At 39.0% G+C, this 25,368-nt stretch overlaps 2 protein-coding genes across 6 annotated transcripts in view; one reads left to right on the forward strand and one right to left on the reverse strand.

Annotated features, from left to right (window-relative positions):
* Positions 1-25,237, reverse strand: part of LOC117985859 (adenomatous polyposis coli protein-like) — an 83,441-nt gene extending 58,204 nt beyond the window's left edge. For 2 of the 5 annotated variants that reach the window (XM_069501315.1, XM_069501313.1), the window contains exon 1: positions 1,941-2,221. The gene's annotated coding sequence lies outside the window, so the exon portion shown is untranslated. Of the gene's footprint in view, positions 1-1,940; positions 2,222-14,067; positions 14,397-22,839; positions 22,926-24,092; positions 24,162-25,119 lie in introns of those variants that run through there. The other 3 variants (XM_069501317.1, XM_069501314.1, XM_069501312.1) reach the window with 3 other exon arrangements.
* The window catches only part of Fkbp59 (FK506-binding protein 59kD), a 139,733-nt gene that overhangs the window by 112,523 nt on the left and 1,842 nt on the right, over positions 1-25,368 (forward strand). The gene's annotated exons all lie outside the window — the stretch shown is intronic.

Here is a 25,368-nt window from a genome sequence, read left to right on the forward strand (position 1 = left end):
CGCATGCCACCCGCATCAAGATCCCATATTGAGAGAGAGAGAGCCAGCGCATTCCAGACCTTTGTTATTTTACAAAAGCTGAAAGTTTATCTGCGTGTCTGGAAGGGGGTTACCACGACTAAGTGTCTGGCAACGCATGACGCGATTTCTAATACTATTCCGAAGAAAATAAAAAAATAGACTATACTTTGACGTAAGATTTTTTTACAACTTTAACTATTACCTGTTATCTGCCAAAGCCACTATGATCCAAACATCCAAAATCCAAACAAACGTTTATCCCAGTGCTGGGGACAATACGCAGAGAAGCTTTCAGCTTTTATAAAATAGCGAATGTCAGGCACGCGCTGGCTCTTAGTCCAATAGCTCTAAACAACTGAACAAACTACAAAGATTCAACTGAAAACCGTTCTAATTGAGGATATTTAAGCGTTGTATATTAATACAGAAAGGATGCCGAAATCTTAATTTAAAAAACAAAAATGTTTGAGATGACTGATGAGATGAAATTATCCAACTGATGTGTCCCACAACGATTTCATTACAAAGGCAATAATGCGAAGATGGTTTTTGAGGTTTTTTAGCGTATTAGCACACGCCTGGTATAGTAATAAATAATCAATCTATCCGTAAAAGGTCGATTAGAAACGTTGTTATTTTGTCAATTAATATTCTATGGTCCTTTATCACAAATGGGGGCCGTGAAATGCTAGCAGACAGTCAAACAAACAGACACTTTCGCATTTATAATATTATTTGTATGGATATGGATAATAAGAGGTTAATATTTTTTACATAAAATGTTACAAATAGCCGCTCTACCCTTATGTAAATCTCTTTAACTCGAATGCTACCCTGAAACCGAATTAGAACCACGGAACTGCATGCACTTCAAAGGATTCGAGACTCTACTTCTTGTGAATACTGTAAAGAATTGTTCAAACTTTCCATCATCTAGTAAAACATCCGGTAGTAAAGAACAAAGTCTTCATTTGACTGTCGTTTCTTGTCTAAAGTAAGTACATTAATTATAATTCAACTTCAAAATGCACTTATCCCACATCTATCTACAGTGCGCGGCAGAAAATAAATGTATTTTTATTCTATATTTCTTTTCTATTCTATTCTATTCTAAAATAAAATTAAATAAATATGTGCAATGTATGTACGTATAAATTTGAAGGTGCGTTATCCTAGATCGAATCTCGGATCCCCCGACTAGGAGAAGTCTAATAGTTAGGTTATCACCGCTTTTATCGCAAAATCATCAGTGAATTATAAATTAACTAGCTGACCCACCCCGGCTTCGCTCGGGTGGAATTTAGAAAATCGAGGTGGGGGTTGAATTTCCAAAAATCCGGAAACACGTATTTCTTCATTTGTGTCCGAAAACCTAAATACCAACTTACATGCAAATAACTTGAAAAATGACTGAATTTCATACAAACTTTCATTTCATTTTCATTTATTCATTTATTGCATGATTGTAAGTACAAGGGAGATGTTACATAGATTACCCCTATTTCACCCACTTAGGGGTGGAATTTCAAAAAATCCTTTCTTAGTGGACGCCTACTATTTACAAAGAACACACCCTCAAAATTTCACGTCTCTGGAACCAGCGGTTTAGGTTGTGCGATGATATATTATAAGTCAGTCAGTAAGTCAGGACTTTGAATTTTATATAAACAGATACATTTAAAAGCTTCAGTTGTCGTGTTTCTTCGACGCGGCATTGAAAACGAAATCAATACCTAATAAATCTACAACAACACGATTTCAGCGTGCCTAATTCAGTACAAAATACACTAAGGTACTAGAGGTAAATAAAGCTAAGTACAGCAATCATAACGGTAAGGCAAATCAACGCAACTGGAACTGGAAAGAGTAAAGACAAAAAGGCACTGGTGCCTGAAATTATCAACAACAATCAAAGGTACCCCGACAAACTGCCACCGGCGGGTTACTTCTCCGTAGTCTTCTGGACCGACCGTGCGTGACGATCTCTACGCATTCCGATAAGGCACAGATTTATTAACCCTTCACCACGAATCGCAAAAAAAAAAACACTAGTCTAAAAATCACTTGTTTATCACTCCATTGGTGATTAAAAAAAAAGAAAAGTAATGTCACATTCACTGGATACAGAATCGAAATCGCATTCGATTCGTATTTTATGCGTGTATTTTCCGATGCGCGATCGACGCGCGCGCACTGTCCGCGAGCTGCGACTGACTGACTGTGTTCACGCAACGTGCGTGCAGACTGCAGTTTACAGGGGGATTATATTTTCACGTGGTGCTCTGTAGACCAGCGGTTCCCAAACTTTTAATGCAACGGAACACTCAATAAACCTCTTTCTTTTTATGAACCCCGCAATACGGCTGAAGACGAATATTGGGATAGCGCATGCGATTTTTTTTATGAGAAAGTAGGTTGTATTGGTACGTTTGTAATTTTAAGTGGTGATCTGTAGATGTCTCGAACTTTTAAGGCAACACCCAATATATACTTCTTTCTTTTTAATGAACCCCAATTACTGCTGAACATGAATTTATGGGTAGCGAAAGAATTTTTTTTTTTCACTTTTATGAAAATAGCCTAGGCCCGGGAGTTTGTGCACTCATCCGTATTCGGTTCGTATCCGTGATTCTTCGAAGTGGCCGTCATACGTATTTACGTACCTACTTATTCGATTCGCAATTTTACGGAGATAAGACTTACGCAAGAACCTTTGAAAGGGTGCACTATAGTAGGTAAATAATACACCTATGATAGTGCACTGTGCAACCCTTCGACAGTTCCCCGATCACGTGACCAAGTGAGCCCGGCCTGGTAATGTAAGTCAAGACGTGACGTATCTTTATATGTAAACGCATCATGTGTAACGAAGTGGCACGTAGACGTGAATAGGGAAACAATGTGACCTACAAAAGGTACAAAAGGCCTCTTTCATATGATATAAGATCTACTAAAGAACCATCGAAGGGGTGCATTACCGTGTAATACACCCATGAGACCAACCATGTGACCAATATGACCAAGTGAGCTCGGCCTGGTTGATGTAAGTCAAGACAAGTATCTTGATATGTAAACGCATCATGTGTAACGAAGTGGCACGTATACGCATATTAGATTACTGTACAACTTGATAGGGTAGGTCATGATGTAACGTGTCATAACTAAGGACACGAACAGGGAAACTATGTGACCTACAAAAGGTAATAATTATATTGTCTGCTATAACACATTTACATATTACTATCATACTTACTTAATATTATAAATGCAAAGTGTGTTTATTTGTTGGTTTGTCTTTCATTCACGCCGCAACGGAGCAACGGAACGTCGTGATGTTTTGCATGGATATAGCTAAAGACCTGGAGGGTGATATAGGCTACTTTTTATTCCTGAAAATCAGAGAGTTTCCACGGGATTGTTATTAATCTAAATCCACGCGGACGTCGCAAGCATCAACATATTATAGGAAACGTAGACAGGGCCATCTTTAACCTATTGGAGGCCCTGGGCACATTAGAATAATTGGGCCTCTATGAGAGAGTAGTGGGTCGGGGGCATCGATGGTCGGGGGTAAACAAGAAGGATCGAATATAAGTCAGTCTTGACCATAGTTAACTATCTCTATGGTCCTCTGTTTGAGTGGGCCTTTTTGACCTTTGATTTTATCGAAATAAATATGTTTTTCGGTAATAAAATATCGGTCGGTCGGTTATAGTTTGGTGACCTGGCAGGGACTAGTGGGCTCCTATTTATCGTGGGCCCTGGGCACGTGCCCAGAGTGCCCAGTGGAAAAGATGGGCCTGAACATAGACACTTTAAAGTGGACCGTGAAAAGGTAATGGACAAATAACATTTTAAAAGAAAGAGCCAGCAAGAGACTCACACCGCAGTTAATTTTGAAAAATAAACTTCGATTAAGGTTCGAGCAAATAAAATGTTCGTGCAACGCGTGTCAATCAACAATTATATTAGCTGTTTTCAAATGATCACGTATGTATGCGCATTACAAACAAGTCACACGTGAATTAGCAAAGGCCAATAGTCTATCATTAAACAGAGCGACTAATCAGAATCGCGCAAGAAAGCGCATAACAACTCGGTTCGATGGAACCAGTATTTACGCATTTGCATACATCATACATCACGAATCACGATCGCTCGCTACTTGTTAGTGTAGCGACACACTTGCCGAAAGTACGGCGCCGCGCCGTCAATACGCTCGTAATGTTTTTTTCAATACAGTTGCTCAAAAAAAATTTTACAAAAAAAAAAACCGACTTCGATACACAAACACTAAAAATTGAAAAATAATTTAATTTATTACCGAATATATTATGTATACAAGAGTTAATATGGTTCCATAATAATACTTTTTGGTGCCGGTGCCAATTAGCTTTAGCTGCGCGAATCGTCTAGAGTTCATATTTTTATGAGACTCCACAATGGCACCTCATAGGCACCGACCCCAAAAAATATTATTATGGAACTATATTAACTCTTGTATACATAATATATTCGGTAATAAATTAAATTATTTTTCAATTTTTAGTGTTTGTGTATCGAAGTCGGTTTTTATTTTTTTTGTAAATTTTTTTATTTCACAATTTTTAGTGGTTCCATGGAATTATGCTATGATTGGTTAAAAATCTACTGTTTACTAAGCTATTACACTGATCGCGAGCAATTTACTCTTATCCGTTGAGGAGTTCCAGTATCTATCTTCGAAGATGTTCATCAGATCTTCACCAAATTTAAATGGGACCAACTTTAAGTATACCCTTTCAAACAAAAAAAGAATTTTCAAAATCGGTCCAGGCGTCTTCGAGTAATCGGGGAACATACATAAAAAAAAAAGATTCCGACGAATTGAGAACCTCCTCCTTTTTTTGAAGTCGGTTAAAAAGTGGCGTATTGCAGGGACGTATAGCGTTCGGGATGTGGGCTATTACATACTCGTGCTTTTTTTTACCTTTCCCGAATTCGTGCGTTCTCTTTCCCAACTGTCAAAATAATGTCTATTAAAAAGAAAAACCAACCATGAAGTTTTTATTAAGAAAATTCATAGAAGTTTGTATGATTCATGCAAATACGTATATTTCTAAAAAGAAGCTACTAATTTGTTTCAATATCAGATTTAATGATTTGATTGAATGAGTTTGGTTAGGTTTCATTACATTTCATTTTCATTTCATATCATGTTAAGTTAGTTGAGTTTATTGTGTTTTTATTATTTTATTAAATTGCTTCATTTTTTCGCAACTGTATTTAAAATAGTCGTTTAGTACACGTGCGGAACCGTCATTGCACACTTGTAATGAAATATACTATTAAGTTACCTATGACACATCTACTGAATTTCTGATGCGTTCGGCGTAGCGCCGTACCTTCCGTTGGGCGATTACTTCGGCTAGAACGCATTCAATGTATTTTGCATAGCAAGCGACACATTACGCGACCGAAAGTTCGGCGAGTGTACTTCTTCTAAGCCCTCTATAATAGCCAATATTGTAACAAAATCCATCTTTCTGGGCAATTCTACACGTCGCAACTGCCGCCACCGGCTGACGACGACGCCACGTACCGCCGTACGTAATTTTTCGTCGCAGCGCTGAACTAAACGCCCGGCGCCGCCAGTCGGACTGTTCGGCGCGTTGTGTGTCATGTCACGCCAACCGAATAAGCTACGAGCGATAGTTCCGTCGCTGAAGTATCGGCGTCGTACGTTGAGCAGATGTGTCGCTACCCTAATGTAAGTCTTGTAAAGACTGGTGGATTAGAATCAGGTATGTTTCCCTAATTAGTATATTGTTAGGTCAGGTAACTAATTGAATTACGAAATCATAAGAAAACTAGCTAAACGTGTAATGGAAAGTAGCTAGGTATCTGTGCTCGAAATTTTTTTGAGGGATGACGTCGAAAACGTATAGTCCGCGACATGTCGACTTGGCAATCGTATGAGGCGGGGGGAACGCCCCGCACACCCGCACGTCACCCAGATCGGCTGGCGGAAGAGGCTGTGCGAGTGTGCGGGGCGTTCCCGCCCCAATTGCCATCTCGACCTGTCACGTAGGTACTATAGGCACGGTAATGTAAGCAGTATTCCAACTTCATACAAACGGGCGAAACGCGAGCTATACCTACGTGCCTCGATCTCGCGGTGCGCTCGTGGTGCAGTCAGTCGCGACTGTGCCGCAGTGACGAACGGACTGTTTTGTTTTTTTAATAACCGCGCGATTTTTTCACTAAAAATAAGTTCAAGTACATATGTAATATGACAAGTACATATTTATACGACGACGATAGACAAGTACATATTTATACGATTTGTTTTGACGACCTCCCTGGCGCAGTGGTGAGCGCTGTGGTCTTAATAGTGGGAGGTCCCGGGTTCGATTCCTGGCAGGGGTTTGGAATTTTATAATTTCTAAATTTCTGGTCTGGTCTGGTGGGAGGCTTCGGCCGTGGCTAGTTACCACCCTACCGGCAAAGCCGTGCCGCCAAGCGATTTAGCGTTCCGGTACGATGCCGTGTAGAAACCAAAGGGGTATGGGTTTAATAAAAACTGCCATACCCCTTCCAGGTTAGCCCGCTATCATCTTAGACTGCATCATCACTTACCACCAGGTATTTATTTCAAAGATACGGCCGAGTCACATTACTGCTTATAACATTACCGTGCTATAGGTAAGGCGGCACAATACGCCGGCGGAAGTCCGCACAAGAGACCTATGTCCAGCAGTGGACGTCTATCGGTGATGATGGTGATTCTCAAGTTAAATAAGAAAAGTATTAAAATCGTAACAAACTGCGCGCAGTGTACAGTGATTACCAATTAGCATAAGAAAAGAAAGTTTAACGTAACTGCGGCCGTCTGTAAAGTTAACGAGACGACGACGCGCGACGGGGTACAAACTAGACTAGACAGCGAGATTATGTTTCAGAATAAAGATATGGATCGGCGATTTTACTCATTAATTATTTACATTACATTTAAAGAAATAAGTAAAAATTGTATTAAGTCATAAACGGTTTTATTAACCGACTTTCAAAAAGGAGGTTGTTCTCAATTTTTTTTTAAAAGTACACCGATTTCTCCGAGATTTCCGGAACGAATTGCACAGATTTTTTGTACTCTACAGAAACAAATGTACTAAAAGCTAAAAATAATTAGGTATAGTAATTAGATAAGGCTAGCTTTAAGTTTTATTGTATTAAAAAAAAAAAAAAAAAAAAAAAAAAAAAAAAAAAAAAAAAAAAAAAGTATTGAAAAAAAAAAAAAAAAATTAGGTAGGTGCCAGGTATAAATCTAGAGCAATTGATCAGACTAAAATAAAATCGAAAGAGAACTTAAAGACGGTAAGTGGGTAAACGTGGAGGTCGGTGTGCCGTGTGGTGTGTGGTGTGTGGTGTGCGGAGAAGCGGCATTGGACTCGTATTGAGAAAAGTACAGACACAATTTAATAGAAAGAAAGAAAGAAAAGACGTTTATTTATGCAATTGTGCAACACATTACAACTTAAAGCTAAGAGCTGGTTATTCCGGCGCTTCTTCCACCTGAGAACAAGCAAAAGAAGCGCCGGAACAAACTGTCATATTGTGGGCTAAGGGTTGGGTATGGGGTAAAGGTATGGGTTCTAAGTCTTTTATATGGGCTTCATGAAGCCCATATTAAATTGTGCCTGTACTTTTCTCAATAGAAAGCTTCGTCACTCGGCAGGCGATGATAAGAGCTACCTACGCTCGGAGTTTTTCAACTTGATCAAATCAGAAATGAGCAGAACCGTAGAAGAACCAGAGTAACCGACGAACGGATTGCGAAACTGAAGTAGCAATTTCGAAGAAGCGGTAGACGTTGGGGTCCCAAACAGTGGCGTGCAGGTCATAGAGGCATAAAAGCACTGCTTACCTAGTTGAAATGGCTATGTGATCATTTTTCATGATGACCTGTCATTAAATAAGTAGTTAGCTATCTAATGCTTACCCTAGGTTCAAACCCTGTGCACGCCACTGGTCCCAAAGTACTGGAATGACTTGACACCTGAAGCGCAGCGGCAGCAGACCCACCACAAGGTGGACAGATGATATCAAACAAGTCGCAGGGAGCGGAGCGAAGAGCGGAGGGGGGAGGAGGTTTTTAGTCCGTAGGCCATTGTGAAGTCGGGCATGCCGGAGGCATCCATGAGGATTTTCCTCCTCCCCGAACGGAAAAAAAAAAAACAAAAAAAAAAATAGTCGCAGGGAGCCGCTGGATTCAGGCGACGAAAGCGGTGGCGTGTGGAAGTCCCTACAAGTACGCGGCGGAAAGTAATGTACCTTTAGAAGGAGAAAGCGTTTTTGTAGTTCGTCGTTGAGACCGACAAAAAGTCATTTGGGTATGAGTGACAGAGACAACGTTCTACAAAGCGGAAATGTCATTCTAAAGGCCGATGTACATTACTTTCTGCCGCGTACTGTATGTAGTAGTAGGTGTGGTATCAAATCAAATTTCTTTATTGCGAATATGGGTAAACAGTCAGTGGCGTGCACTGGAGCTCAAGCCTGGGTATGCATTTTGGTATGACCTTATTTTATTTTATTTATTTTTATTTTTATTTTTCATGTACCAAAATTGTAGTTACAAAGTAATAATAAATTAAGTTACATTGGAAATGCTTATCTCTAAACAGAGATTTCTTCCAGCTTCCCATTCAAGGTTGTGAGTAAGGCGTATCAAGAAGTGGAATAGGTCTACGGTACTAGAATCTAATAAACTACATAAATATCTTATACTAAATACCCAAATCGACTTATATACAATAATAATACTTATAATAAATAATTATATGCATAATATATGAAAAATATAAATACATATAATATATAAAATACTCTATTGTAATGATAGGTAATACTGCTTCACTCTGTATTTGAATGAGTGTACTGAGTGGCAGTTCTCTCTGACATTTTCAGGAAGTGAGTTCCAAAGTTGGGTTAGAGTACGGTGAAAGATTTGTTATAGAAGACTGTGTTACAATGGGGAGTGACGAGAGGAGTGTGGGAGTTTTACGGCAGGTTATAATGAAAAATAAGCATTGATTTATTACAACGAGGGTAAGCAGTGCGTGTATGCCTCTATGAGCTGCACGCCACTGTAAACAGTGCACTTAGATGTTACAAAAATAAAAACGGTACAGCCAAATCCATTAATAAAATCCCAACGCTATAAAACATTAAGTTTAATGGAGCAAGGAAACTTCGATCGACGAAGATAATCGCGAAGCAGAAGGAAATTGCTTGCGAAACGACGTACGGTGAAATAGGTATGGCGCGCGAAGGTCTACGTTACTAAATAATAGAATATAGCACGCACAGGCAATACATCAGCCCCCCGATTGTGTAAGAATAACCATTTCATGGCTATCACCATCGTCAAGAAATTCTGCCCTTTGATTGGTTGATTCGCTGGTTACATTTTGTCACAGCCAATCAAAGGGCAGAATTTCTTGACGATTGCGATTGCCATGAAATGGTTATTCTTACACAATTGGGGGGCTGAATAGAATAGAATGTTTTTTATTCATGTAAACTTTTTACAAGTGCTTATGAATAGTCAGGTAGTTTTAATTTACCACTGGTTCGGAATGCCGTTCCTACCGAGACCCAGCAAGAAACTCGGCGGTTGCTCTTTTTAATTTTTCAATTTACAATGTCATTATACCGTACTATACAAGCCATTGCAGCCCCGTGCATTGCTGGAGCGAGTCAAATCCAAGCTTTTTTATCGTTTACTAGTCTGCGACTGTATAATATGTTTTTTTTAGGAGCATACTTTTAACACATTTTTTAAACTTGTGTAAAGGCAAGTCTAAAATTGCTTGTGGAATTTTATTATAAAATATTACACTCATTCCCACAAATGACTTTCCCACCCTCCAGAGGCGGAGCGCAGGAGTCATCATCAAATATTGCGGCTAACTCTGTTGTACAAACTCTAAAAAGTATAAACATACCAGAAGTAAATTACCACTTTATAACATTATATTTTACAAACGGATCTAGAAATCGAAAAATGATGTTCCCACACCCACAGTATTTTTAAAAGACCTATTCAACTATACCCCCACACTATGGAGTAGACGAAAAAAAATTCATTCCCACTTTACATGTAGGGGAGCTACCCTAAAAAAAATATTTATCAAAATTTTATTTCACCACTTTGTCGGCGTGATTAATATTTATACCCATGCCAAATTACAGATTTCTAGCACTAATAGTCTCCGACATTAACCGCGGACGGACGGACGGACGGACAGACAGACGGACGGACATGGCGAAACTATAAGGGTTCCTTGTTTACTACGGAACCCTAAAAACTCGGAAATAGACTAAACCGAAAAAAAGTATTAGTGAAAATTATTATTACAGTATATTTCTGACATAAATAAGCCTTTCGATAACCTGTTGTAAATCATAATGAATACAAAAAAATAGAGAAACGCTCAAACTTACCTACTTATAAAGTTAAAATCAAAATATTTTTTATTCAATTAAATTTTTACAAGTACTTTTGAATCGTCAATGCATCTACCACTGTGCCACTGGTTCGGAATGCCTTTTCTACAGAGAACAACCAATAAGAAACTCGGCGGTTGCTCTTTTCAAAGTAAATAATTCAAAAAGATATAAGAGCAGAAATATTTACCTTGCAAGTGTCTATAACAGTTCAGTGACTAAGTTATTTAGACAGAAGCCAGGGATCAGGGTGTCACACCAATTAATCACTATCATCGTGATCCAAATACTGTTGACGTATAGTATTAATAGATAGACTTAGAGCCTATGAGGGTCAGACCTTCGTTATTTTATAAAAGCTGCAAGTTTCACTGCGCATTGTCCCGAATACAGGGAGGAACGATCAGCGACTATAAAGTTGTGATCATGGCTTTGGCAGATAACAGGTAAGTATTTTCTTCGGAATAGTATTAGAAATCACATCATTCTTTACCAGACACTTAGGGTGAAATCTATAGAGCGCACTCTAACTTACACTTAAGACAGAGTTAAAACGAGACAGAGCTATATCTCTCACATACATCTGTCTCGTTTTAACTCATTACGTCTGAGCAAAGTCAAAGTGCGCTCTATAGATTTCAGTCTTAGGATCGTGGCAACCCCCTGCCAGACACCCAAAACATAATATTCAAGTTTAAGAGTGTCTGTCAGGGGGTTACTAAGTACCACGATACTAAGACACCAAACTTCATAGTCGCTGATCGTTCCTCCGTGTTAGGGATAGAAAGTTAGCGCATAGAAAGTTTCAGCTTTTATAAAATGACGAAGGTCTGGCCCTCCCTGGCTCTTAGTCCCCATAACCAGTGTCGTGATGTCACATGAGTTGCAGTATTTGTTACATGCTAATGGCGTTGCGTCACCACTTTCAAAGGAATTAATCGCCGCGTTAAACGAATAATGAACTTACCCGACCGTGGTGAATAGAAAAGAAGTAACAAATTAATTGTGTCTATTACTTTTAATGTGAACATTAACAGTTAAGGAAGAAGAATTACTTGCCATACTTTACTTAAAACTGAATTATTATTTTTATTCCTCTTCTTCTAGTGCCATCTCCTGTCGGAGGTTGCAGAAGAAGAGGAATAAAATCGTTAAGCCCACTTCCATCTTAGACTGCATCATCACTTATCACCAGGTGAGTGACCTGTAATATTCTGAGCCTGTATCTGCACTACATCAGTACCGTTATTATAAATGCGAAAGTGTGTTTAATTGTTGGTTTATTGGTTTGTCCTTCAATCACGTCGCAACGGATTGACGTAATTTTTGCATGGGTTTAGATAAAGACTTGGAGAGTGACATAGGCTACTTTTTATCCCGGAAAATCAAAGAGTTCCCACGGGATTTTTAAAAACCTAATTCCACGCGGACGAAGTCGCGGGCATCAGCTAGTTTTCAAATAAATCAAGAAAGGTTTCATCATCATCATCATCATCATCATCAGCCTGTGGACGTCCACTGTTGGACATAGGCCTTCCCTAAAGAGCGCCACCACACCCGGTCCTCAGCCTTCCTCATCCAGCCACTTCCCGCCAGCCTCTTTATATCGTCGGTCCATCGTGCTGGAGGGCGTCCCACACTACGCTTGCTTAAACGCGGTCTCCACTCAAGGACTTTCCGGCTCCAACGGCCATCGCCTCTACGACAGGCATGACCTGCCCACTGCCACTTCAGCTTGCTAATAGTTTGGGCTATGTCAGTGACCTTGGTTCTCCTGCGGATCTCCTCATTTCGGATCTTGTCCCTCAAGGAAACTCCTAACATAGCCCTCTCCATAGCTCGCTGAGCGACTTTGAGTTTGTGGACAAGGCCGTTTGTTAGTGTCCACGTTTCAGCACCATAGGTGAGGACGGGAAGAACACACTGGTTAAAGACTTTCGTCTTGAGGCACTGAGGAATTGTTTATTCAAGAAAGGTTTATTCGAAAGCAATCCGAAATTTCCTATTATGCAAATCTTACAGTACTTGTGTATCTGATAAGGTATCTCGCTAACCTTGTGCCAATTTAATCCTACCTAGTTAAGTATTTGTGTTCGTAAAATTCTGCATACTTCTGTGGGTGCATTAATTTTCCTCATTGTAAGAGGTGACTTTCGTATGATTGATAATAATCTAAATATATAAAAGGACTGTGACAAAAGGAAGGTGACTGACTGACTGAATGATCTATCAACGCACAGCTCAAACTACTGGACGGATCGGGCTGAAATTTGGCATGCAGATAGCTATTATGACGTAGGCATTCGCTAAGAAAGGATTAAAAAAAAATTAAACCCCTAATTGTGATTGAAGGACAAACCAACAAACAAACACACTTTCGCATTTATGATAAGGGTACTTATAATACCAGTAATGATCCGTCTCATGCCACCGGTTTCCTTGATAAGATATAAGTGCTTATCTCGTGTCAATTTGAATCCCTGTGAAACGTTAACCAAAGATCACAAAGATCTACTAGCAGGTAGATATTACCCCCCTTAGGGGTTGAATTTTCAAAAATCCTTTCTTAGCGGATGTCTACGTCATAATAGCTATCTGCATGCCAAATTTCAGCCCGATCCTCCAGTAGTTTGAGCTGTGCGTTGATAGATCAGTCATTCAGTCAGTCAGCTTTTCCTTTTACATATAAACTAGCTTATGCTCGCGACTTCGTCCGCGTGGACTACAAAATTTCAAAACCGTATTTCACCCCCTTAGGAGTTGAATTATCAAAAATCCTTTCTTAGCGGATGCTTACGTCATAATAGCTATCTGCATGCCAAATTTCAGCCCGATCCGTCCAGTAGTTTGAGCTGTGCGTTGATAGATCAGTCAGTCAGTCAGTCATTCAGTCAGTCAGTCAGTCAGTCAGTCACCTTTTCCTTTTATATATTTAGATTAAAAATTTGGAGTTAACTAAGGTAAAGTATCCAGCAGATGCATTTAGCATTATGTCATCAAACCGCAAACGATTCTGCGACCGTCAAACACACCGCAGATCTCAAAAGCCTTTTGTCTCACAAAGACGAAAGCGTTTCTGTTTGCCATCCTAACTACGATCAAGCCACACCATACCCAATACATCAAAAGAACCAAACGTACTGAATACCTCGAAATGTTCCTCGAAAAAAATATCCTGTAAACAACTAAGCTCTTTATACTAAGCTTACTCAAACTGCGCAAGTTGAGTCCACTGCATAAATATAACACTTATCACTCGCCCTAAAAACGCTTTATATAACAAAGATTAATTTGAGCCTCACACTGCAAAAATGGCCGATATAAAAGTTTGATAAAGATTATAATTTCGTGTCCTAAGTTCACTAAGCCAAAGTATCCAGCAGATGCATTTAGCATTATGTCATCAAACCGCAAACGATTCTGCGACCGTCAAACACACCGCAGATCTCAAAAGCCTTTTGTCTCACAAAGACGAAAGCGTTTCTGTTTGCCATCCTAACTACGATCAAGCCACACCATACCCAATACATCAAAAGAACCAAACGTACTGAATACCTCGAAATGTTCCTCGAAAAATATCCTGTAAACAACTAAGCTCTTTATACTAAGCTTACTCAATGCGCAAGTTGAGTCCACTGCATAGAAAACAATATGTAAATTCGCTTATAAAAATATAGCACTTATCACTCGCACTAAATACGCTTTATATAACAAAGATTCCATTCGACGTAGTTAACCACTGGAGCTAGTAACGCGAAATTATTTCTTTTGATTAATCCTCCAGCACTTTTCCTTCACAGGGAAGGGAAGAGTGGATTTGTTTTCACTTTTTTTTCACTTTTTTAATTTTCCGGGTACGCGTCCGGGCCACGCCGGCGAGGCGACTGGAAGGATCGAACGCAAAACTGGGGGAGGCTGCGTGTTTGCGCATGGCAAGCCATTCTCTACTCCATACCTGCAGTATACGGTGCTATTTCCATCGAAATATTAGCTGCTGTACAAAAACAACGCAACCCCACCCCTAAAAATGTAAAAGCTGTACCTACGCGGCGCTCGCCTTCTACCGAATGATGCGACCACTGGGTCCAAAATATTAGGACGTGTGCTCATGATTTTGTTTAATTTTCAATCAAAGTATGGGATCATTAGGACCTTTATTTAATCGAAGGGTAATTTCTTCTATTTCATATTTTGTTATGCTTTCGGGTAGGTTTAGCGCGTGTTGAATTGCCACTGTACCTTCGTAAAATTCCAGGGCTATTTCTTCTACTCGTATAAATACTTTACACTAATTTAGATTAAGGAACGTAACAAACTATAATTTGCTTTGTCAAACTAGTCAGTTTAAAGAAATCTAAACTTATTTCATGTAGGGTAGGTAACTGTCTTATGCTACGTCTGGGACTCTACCATCGATTCGGGAATTAGATTCTAATAAGAAGAGCCGGTTGCTGCTCCAACAGTTCTCCTTGTATAAACCTGCGTTAAAAGACGTAACAAAATATACCGCAATCGCGCGGTAGAAAGACAGCTATAATTGCACGATCGCAATCACCTCTGATTGGTTGACGCTCGCTAACTATTGGCTACAATGCATTGTTACAATAAGAATCGCACAAATTCAGCCAATCACAATAATTGAGATTGTAATAATGATTGATGCTGCAGGTTTTACGAAATCGACCTACTGATTAAAATCGAAATGTTGGAGAATCAGGAGTCAGATTTTTGTATGCGAAGAAACGCTGGTCTACTCCCAGGCTTGTGGCTTGGTGAGTGCTGACAATCGATCATGTCTTGCATTTACAAGACCGTAAGCTCCATCCGTGCCAAATTAATTTTGAGCTTTATACAAGCAAGTTAAAGTGTGTTATTGTTTGCGGGGAGTATTGGCGTGATAATTTAGGGATGGGGTAGGGTCGGTGTATTGGATAGAGGGCGTTGTTTGATATGGTGGTTTGTTACCGGGCCCGGCCGCTTACGATGAAATCGCTTTGGTGAATATCGATATATGGAACCGCATTTTACGATTACCATCGGAGAAAGGGCTCGCCATATTTGCTCCATGTGTCAACTGTCATGTCAAAATTACGGTTAAAGTACGGTTACGGCGGTTACGCACTCATCCGATCAGAGTCCGTGAAAATACGTTTCTTTTTGTTTTGTATGGGAGCTTATGACATGTCGTACATAATCGCTGGTGGCCTCACGGATGACAGATAGAACTCGGATGACGGAAGTGCAGTGCGTAATCGCCGTTACCGTACTTTTGGCAAAACAGTTGGCACATGGAGTAAATATGGCGAGTCTTTTCTAAATTGTACGCGTAGGAAATACAACTTTTTAATATCAAGACGAGTCTTTTATTATACTACAAAGGTTTTCTTTGATAAAATGAGTGAAATTAATCAGAATTTGATTAATTGTTAATACTTGTAAGTATGCCTGCCTACATGGCATAGGTAAGTACTATTGTATATCGAATCTTGGAAAAGAGCAACCGCTGAGTTTCTTGCTGGTTTGGGATAAAGGGTTTTTACAGACAGACGTCCAAATGAATAATCTTATGGGTTCCTTTTTTCCTTGAGGTCGGTACGAAACCCTGAAAATGAGTAAATATGTACACTAGTTTTAATGCAGAGGCGAGACGCCTCGTGGGCGGGAAGCGAGGTGTGCTAGCCGCTAGATATGCACTTTGCACAATCGATACTATATCTCGCAGCTTACCAAATTGTTCATTCAATATCTTTATTGACGTATCAAAAGCTTTTAATAAATGGGTGGTGTAACACCTTCACAATAAAGTTTTGGCTAACAGTTTTTGCAGGAAAAAATTCAGGCACACACTCTCTCTCTAGCAAGGAAAAACTAAAGTGATAAAAATCGGTCAAGTGCAAGTCGGGCTCGCACACGAAGGGTCCCGTACGATAGTAGGTACAAGAAACAACACCTTTTTTCATGACGGCAATTTTAAAATTTTTAATACCTACTTGTAGCTATAGCGGCAATAGAATTACACATTCTGTGAAAATTTCAACTCTCTGCACATTACGGTTCACGAGATACAGCCCGCTGACAGACAGACGGTCGGATGAACCCCGCAGGCTTAGTAATAGGGCCCTGTTGGCACCCTTCGGGTACGGAACCCTGAAAACGGTGAGTAACACGTTGGCAATGGTATCTCAATGCAGAGAACAGGCGCCCCGTGGGCGCTGGCGTGGACTGTCCAATCGATACTATGCACTCACAGGCTTACTTGATATTCATTCGATATTGTTATCGACCTTCAAAAGCTTTGTACAATGTAGACATGGAGTGGAGACTGATGATAACATCGATAACGGTACCTATTGACAATTATTATACTTTTTTTAGGGTTCCGTACCTCAAAAGGAAAAACGGAACCCTTATAGGATCACTTTGTTGTCTGTCTGTCTGTCTGTCCGTCTGTCTGTCAAGAAACCTACAGGGTACTTCCCGTTGACCTAGAATCATGAAATTTGGCAGGTAGGTAGATCTTATAGCTGACATTTGGGGAAAAATCTGAAAACCGTGAATTGAGGGTTAGATCACACAAAAAAAAAAAATTAAATTGTGGTCATGAACTAATAATTAGTATTTTCAACTTTCGAAGTGAGTGACTATATCAAGTGGGGTATCATATGAAAGGTCTTCACCTGTACATTCTAAAACAGATTTTTATTTATTTTTATGCATCATAGTTTTTGAATAATCGTGCAAAATGTCGAAAAAATACGATTGTAGTACGGAACCCTCATTGCGCGAGCCTGACTCGCACTTGGCCGGTTTTTTTAGTATTAGCCAAGTTTATCATGGTAACTTATATTCCCCTTTTCCCCTCCAACTAAGCGTAAAGCTTGTGCCAGGAGCAGGTACGACAATAGTGCAACGGGTGGGATTTGAACCGGCGACCTTTCGGTTTTCAGTCTCTCCTTTAACCGTTGAGCTATCAGTACAGTATCTCTACATAGTAGGTATAAACTAAAGATCTACTGTTCAAACATACAGACAGCGGGTGTCTGTATGTTTGAACGCGAATCTTTTAAACTACGCAACGGATTTTAATGCGGTTTTCACCAATAGATAGAGTAATTCAAGAGGAAGGTTAATAGGTATAGTTTAATATTGGTTTGTGTTAATCTACATTGCACCCATGCGTAGCCGGGGCGGGTCGCTAGTACAGTATAAAATTACTAAAATTTAATAATAACATAGGCAGCTTGTTTTCGCGAAACGACGTTAATTTTCTCTACGCCACTTTGGCGACAATTTGTTCTAAGTTCCAATCCTAGACTGTGTCTAATGGATTGGATTTTTCTATTTGTTTTATTTAGGTATTCACTTTTTATATACTTTTATTAACATTATCTGAAGAAATACTTTAACGTTTTGGAATGACTTTTTACATAATAAGTACTTACTTTTTATACCCACAATTTTATTTAACCACTGACTACATCGTTAAGACTAATCTGATATTTTCCTTTTTTTGGTCCACAAAACTGACTGCAATTGTATGGATAGCCAGGTAGTCTAAATATATAAAAGGTAAACGTGACTGACTGACTGATCTATCAACGTGCAGCTCAAACTACTGGACGGATCGGGCTGAAATTTGGCATGCAGAAAGCTATTATGACGTAGGCATCCGCTAAAAAAGGATTTTTGAAAGTTCAACCTCTAACGGGGTGAAATAGGGGTTTGAAATTTGTGTAGTCCACGCGGAAGAAGTCGCGAGCATAAGCTAGTAGGTATACAAAAGTACTGTCAATTGAGACTTCTGGATGTAAACGTGTCTGCACGATTAAATTATTTCTTCTAAATACTTTTATTTAAAAAAAATACTTTATAAAATTTGTCTGCACTTGCTAGTTTCAAATTCTGCATGCACAAAATCCTGTGGCAATTATAAGTCCATAAGAATATTAATATCATACCAACTAATTAGTAATTACATCGTATACATTCGAGGCACGTGTCAGCACAGGAAGCGGCGAATAAAGAATACAAATGGCCAATGAATTCGAGGTACGGAACCATTACTGTAGGTGTGCAATCTTATCAAGCAGATAACGATCAATATGAGAGCATTCTTTTATTGGGTTGTACAGCAATTTTATCTCTTTCGAAGCAGGAAAGAAACTGCTTTACCCATTGACCCATACTAATATTATAAATACGAAAGTGTGTCTGTCTGTCTGCTAGCTTTTCACGGCCTAGCAGTTCAACCGATTTTGACGCCAATCACAACAATTGAGATTGTAGCAATGATTGATGCTGCTACAATATTTTTGCCTCAAGAGGCAGTTAAGAAAATGGAAATATGAATTTGGAAAATGAAAATATTTTTATTCAAGTGCTTTTGAGTCGTCAACTTGTTTAATTTAGCAGTGGTTCGGAATGCCGTTCCTACCGAGAAGAACCAGAAAGAAACTCGGCTGTCCATTAGAATCCATGAAATCCCATTTAAATTCGCTAAGACATTTTTCTTTTTTTCTTCCTCGAATGCCTCTCCGACTATTACTAGGAATCAAGATCTGTCTATTCAGAGCTAGGGGAACCGTAAAGCAGTTCACCGGTTTTCGGGATGACCATCCACCCTTCGGATGTGCGTAGGCAGGATTTTTTACGGAATTTTTCTTATTGAAGATATGGACCTATTTTTCATTGTGGCAATAATTAGTTTACAGCTTCATCCAATCACGCTTTCAACGCGGCGTGTCGGCTCTCGCACGTTGTCAATCCGTGTGCTGCAACGTGCCACCTACACGTGGATGGGGAATACGGTGTTCGGTGTGTACGGTTGAATCTCATCTCATCAGCTGTAGTCCTAGTTGGATCTGGGTAATATATTTTTACATTTGATTACCTGGAGTTTATTCAAAATCAGCACGAATGAAATAGTTTGTACGTGGGTTCAGACTAAACTAAACGAGCGAAATCTGCTCATTCTATACCCACTCTCCAATTTACAGAGAAAGAGTGCTCTGTTCTGTCGTCTGCTTATCCAAAGTGTTTGAGAGAGTGGGAATAGACTGAGCATTCGTTCGTTTGAGAGGTGAGGTATTTGGTCTACATCTCCTTGATTATCATTCAACCATTAACTTATAATAAATGCAGGTATAGACGAGCGCTCACAAACGTATTCATATCGCTCAGGTGGCCTGGTTTGCACACATATACACATGTATTTTATTTTTTATTTTTTATTTTTTTATTCAGATACAAGTTAGCCCTTGACTGCAATCTCACCTGGTGGTAAGTGATGATGCAGTCTAAGATGATAGCGGGCTAACCTGGAAGGGGTATGGCAGTTTTTATTAAACCCATACCCCTTTGGTTTCTACACGGCATCGTACCGGAACGCTAAATCGCTTGGCGGCACGGCTTTGCCGGTAGGGTGGTAACTAGCAACGGCCGAAGCCGTAAATGTAGAAGTAGAAAAAGTTTTATAATATCAACAACTTCAATTTATTATAAACATTAATTTTTTTAAATTCTAAAGTTTTTACAGAGGGTTTGTTTTTTAAAACAAAAATATTTATTCTAAAACTAGCTGACCCGCTGCGCGATTTCGACAGAATGACAGCTACAAAGTCACGATCGCAATCACCTCTGATTGGTTGACGCTTGCTCACTATTGGCTACAATGCATTGTTGCAACAAGAATCGCACAAATTCAGCCAATCAGAACAATTGAGATTGAAATAATGATTGATGCAGGTTTCCCGCAATCGAGGTGCCGGCGAACTTCGTACCGCCTAACATTTCGTTATCGTCAAAAAATTATGCCCTTTGATTGGCTGTGAAAAAATGTAAACAGCGAATCAACCAATCAAAGGGCAGATTTTTTTGACGATAACGATGAATACGTTTTTCTTACACAATCGGGGGGCAGATTATGCGTTATTGTCGCGTTTACCTGTGATTTTCATTTGAATAATTTTTTTTTTTTTTTTTTTAATTTTTGATTTGAAAATAATTAAATTTGGCTAAAATATAATGTCGACTAGAGACTGTTCAAGCATTCCGATTCATCTTAGATGCGTAATGAAGTTATCTGCGCCCGTCACAACTGATAACTGACAACACGTTTCGGGGGAATCAAATCTAATCTCCGAGCAATATATCGTGTAATCCCTCACTTTCCCCTTCGAATCAACTTTCGGAATTCGGGACAGCAATTATTCTCGTCGAGTTTAATGTATATTTTGGACTGGATGGATCGGGCTGAAATTTGGCACGCAGAAAGTTATTATGACGTAGGCATCCGCTAAGAAAGGATTTTTGAAAATTCAACCCCTAAGGCGGTGAAATAGGGTTTTGAAATTTGTGTAGTCCACGCGGACGAAGTCGCGAGCATAAGCTAGTTTAAATAAGTAACTCATCAATATTATGTAACACTTCATCAGTACTTATCTTACTCACACTGAATTATGAATGTTTTGTTTCTTTTGAATACCGAAACTCCCACGGAGAACTGGTTACCTTTTAAACATAGTGTTAATTTATCATTATCGTAAAAAAATACTGAATTGCATTTATAATATGATACTTACTCATTGTTGTTTTATAATTTTCAATGTCAAACCCCTATAACTCTTTAGCTAGTAGGTAGATAATCTATGTAGCTATACCCTTTCAAGTTAACAGCTCTCTTTTTAGGGTTCCGTACCGGAGGGTGCCAACGGGACCCTATTACTAAGCCTCCACTGTCCGTCCGTCCGTCCGTCTGTCTGTCAGCGGGCTGTACAGTAGCCGACAGGAAATATCGTACATCGACCTTTAGAAAGATATTTCGCCTTTATAGAGCGTTGTCTCTGTCACTCATATCTATGTGACGTTTTGTCGGTCTCAACGACAGAGACAACAATCTACGAATCCGCTATCTCTTTCTAAAAGTACGTACGTACAATATTTCCTGTCGGGTACTGTATCTCGTGAAACGTGATAGGTAGAGAGCTGAAATTTACACAGAATGTGTATTTCTATGCCGCTATAACAACAAACAATAAAAACAGTCAGACTGGACGAAACTAAAAGTTTTACTAGAGAACCCTAAAAAAGAAAAAGGTTTTCCGAAACTATTAGCATTTTCATATTGACTTTCTTCCCACATTTACGTTAGGTCTAACAAATCATCAAACGTATCAAATCCCCTCGACTCAATACACATTCCGGTGAAAATTGCCGAACCATTAGCAACCCCTGCCTCGAAAAAGGGAATAAGTTCACAAGTGTTTGTCTGGTGGGAGGCTTCGGCCGTGGCTAGTTACCACCCTACCGGCAAAGCCGTGCCGCCAAGCTATTTAGCGTTCCGGTACGATGCCGTGTAGAAACCAAAGGGGTATGGGTTTAATAAAAACTGCCATACCCCTTCCAGGTTAGCCCGCTATCATCTTAGACTGCATCATCACTTACCACCAGGTGAGATTGCAGTCAAGGGCTAACTTGTATGTGAATAAAAATAAATAAAAAAAAAGTGGAAATAGGTAAGAGTTATACACATACCTATACTATACATATTGCTGGGTTCAAACCATAGGGGCGTATATAAACAAAAATGCGAAATCTTTTCGATAGCGAAAAACAACTTTATATTTTTTTTTAAGATTATTAGCCATGCTAAATCAGGACTAACATTACCCTTTCCCCTCCAACTAAGCGTAAAGCTTGTGCTGGGAGTAGGTACGTTAATAGTGCAACGGGTGGGGTTTGAACCGGCGACCTTTCGGAATTCAGTCCGCTCCCAAACCGTTCAGCTATTTAGGCTATTAAATAATATGTACTTTGACACGCAAAACAGACGGAAACGTTTAAGTGCGGAAACCAGCCCAGAGCGAAGAAGAAGAATAATATGTACTTTAGTTTCCTTTTAGCTTAGTTTGTTTAAAATATAAATAAATCAGAAATAAAATAACGCAGAAATCTTCTCCGAGAAACGTTTAAGTGACGCGATTCACACGGCGCAGCGCTTTAAACCGCCTCCAGTTCGTTGTAACAAGGTCGTATTTGTATGGTTGTATGATGCACCTCTGACGCATTTTAGCCAAAAGCTACTGGTTTACTACTACAAAGACAAACTACTCTTTAGGCACTTTTTAATGTATGATTGTTATAACAACAAAGTTATTTGTATCTCCTGAAAAGTAAGGGTACAATGTGTTTACGCCGCTCGCTGGTTTTAACTTTGAAGCCACGATATAATATGCATAAGAAAAGTTTTCTAAATAGCGTTGGTTCTTTATCATTTTTCTGGAGGTTAAATATAAATTATTATGTGAATAAAAACAAAAAAAAAAATACCTTTTGGTGCAAGTCTTTTGGGACTCTATGAGAACTCCGCCAACTTGAGTTGAATGTAGAAATCCAAAGAAGCAAATTTTGACAACCTGCAAAGAAGATTAAACCTTAAGTCTCTTTCAGAGATCATACTCTCTTAAGAGAATGCCTAACCAAAACAATAAGTTTTAAATATTACTAGACAATGCACAAAACTTCATTTGTATGGATTTAGGTTTTTAAAAAAATACTATGGGATATCTTTGATTTTCTAGGATAAAAAGTCTCCAAGATGTAGTGGTAAAAGAAAGTAATGTACATTAGCCTTTAGAATGACATTTCAGCTTTGTAGAGTGTTGTCTCCTTGTTGTCTCTGTTATTCATACTTATAATATGACGTTTTGTCAGTCTCAACGACAAAGACAATGCTCTACAAATCCGCTATCTCCTTCTAAAGGTTGACATTATTTTCTGCCGCATACTGTCATTGGTTAAGTGGACCTATTTATCCCTGACATTTTAGTTTAGAGATTGTAAACAGGAACGAAGAGTACTTTCTTATATAAATAGGTCTAAATGTAGTGCTATCTTTTTCCAGCACTATGAAAGGGATAGCAACTATATTTTAGACTGTTATTTCAGTTTAGAGATTCAGTACAAAAGAACCTTATAGCCATTGTGGTACCAATTCTGTTGTAAACAATTTAACTAAACTAAATTAAAAAGCTGTGATAGCCTAGTGGTTAGGACGTCCGCCTTCTAATCGGGGGTTCGATCCCAGGCACACACCTCTAACTTTTCAGAGTTATGTGCGTTTTAATTACTTAAATATCACTTGCTTTAACGGTGAAGGAAAACATCGTGAGGAAACCTGCATGCCTGAGAGTTATCCATTATGTTCTCAAAGGTGGGTGAAGTCTACCAATCTGCACATGGCCAGCGTGTTAGACTATGGCCAAAGCCCTTCTCACTCTGAGAGGAGACCCGTGCTCTGTAGTGAGCCGGTGATGGGTTGATCATGATGATTATGATGATGAAATTAAAAAGGACTAAACTTCCTATTCAGTAAAGAACATAGTGTTGGTCAACATGTCAATTTAGTTCAGTTTACAGATTATGTATAACAGAATTAGCCACATTATATGGTTCATTCTGTTGTATACAATTTCTAAACTAAATCTATAGGTACAAGATCAAATCTAGTGCTATTCTTTTTTTTATCGAGCATTATGAAATACATTTAGACCTATTGTTATGTGCAAAGGATATCCACTTACCAATAGACCGTGGGAGGGGGCGCGGAGTGGGCGTGCTCAGTGAGCTGCACCAACGCCATCTGCCCCCGCCTGACAACAAATTTTGATTTCAAACAAACAGCTTTGATATCGAAATAGATAAAGAGGCCATGCCTCAAAGTCTGTGCCCCTGTATTGACCTAGGTCCTAGGTCAAACTGAGCAAACCCTGCTGCAGACAGCTCTTCTCAAGCTTAGGAATGAGTTACTTTGAGGTAGTAGGTACCTACCTACCAATAAAAATTGAATATGATGAATAGAAATGGTACTAAACTAACAAGCTAGCACAAATCCAAATAAAACCAACTGAAACCGAACAATCCTTTGCTATACACAAACCAATAAACAAGGGTTTGGAACTGCACACTGAAACAAAACTATACTGGGAAATAATAAGATCTAATTTAGATTGTTACAGATTTTGAAAATGATCTCAAAATCTAAAATTGGATACTTCTTCTTCGCTCTGGGCTGGTTTCCGCACTTAAATGTTTCCGTCTGTTGTGCATAAAAAAAATTGGATTGGACATACTGAATACACACAGCACAGTTAGACGGTAGGTAGGCACTTCAAGCAGTAAGTTATGACTTGTTTCTTATACCTAGGTACCAAGTAAAATTATCGAAATTTTCATAAAAAAACAAAACAGTAAATTCTTCAATTATTGTAGGTGCAGCAAAAGGGCAAGACTGATAACGCGTTCGCTAAAGCAAGAATTTATCAATAAGTTGCAGGTAGATTTATAATACTACCAACATGTACAATTCTAGTGAAAAGGCATCATGTGCAAATTAAATTAACCCATACAATCTGCTTGTGTATAGGTCTTTACATTAAAATATTATACTGATGGTCTCTTATAGGAAAACTATCGTAATTTTATCTACAATTTCGTAAAAACTTCGTTAAAAATTTGGTAGCATCAAGAATCAAGATGTTCTAACTGCTAATTTTGGATGCTATAGTACACCGGCAGGTATTTTTTACGTAGAAATGTTTAAATTCTTACCATTATAGTGTTTATTTTAAGCCGATTGAGCTTTTTCTTCGTCAAATCATTGAATAACTCGAAAATCACAACAAAATATTTCCCACTTGCACTTTGCGGCCGCTTGCAAATTCTCTAGAAGACAGATAAAAAATGGGTTTTCTTGTGACAGCAGTCATCTTCAGTTTTGTTCGCAGGGCCTTGTTATAACTTTTGCACAACTATAGAAATTAAAAATTAATTTTAGAAATGTTTAACGATGATCAATTA

This window comes from Maniola hyperantus, chromosome 10 (genome assembly GCF_902806685.2).
Source record: "Maniola hyperantus chromosome 10, iAphHyp1.2, whole genome shotgun sequence".
NCBI lineage: Eukaryota > Metazoa > Arthropoda > Insecta > Lepidoptera > Nymphalidae > Maniola > Maniola hyperantus.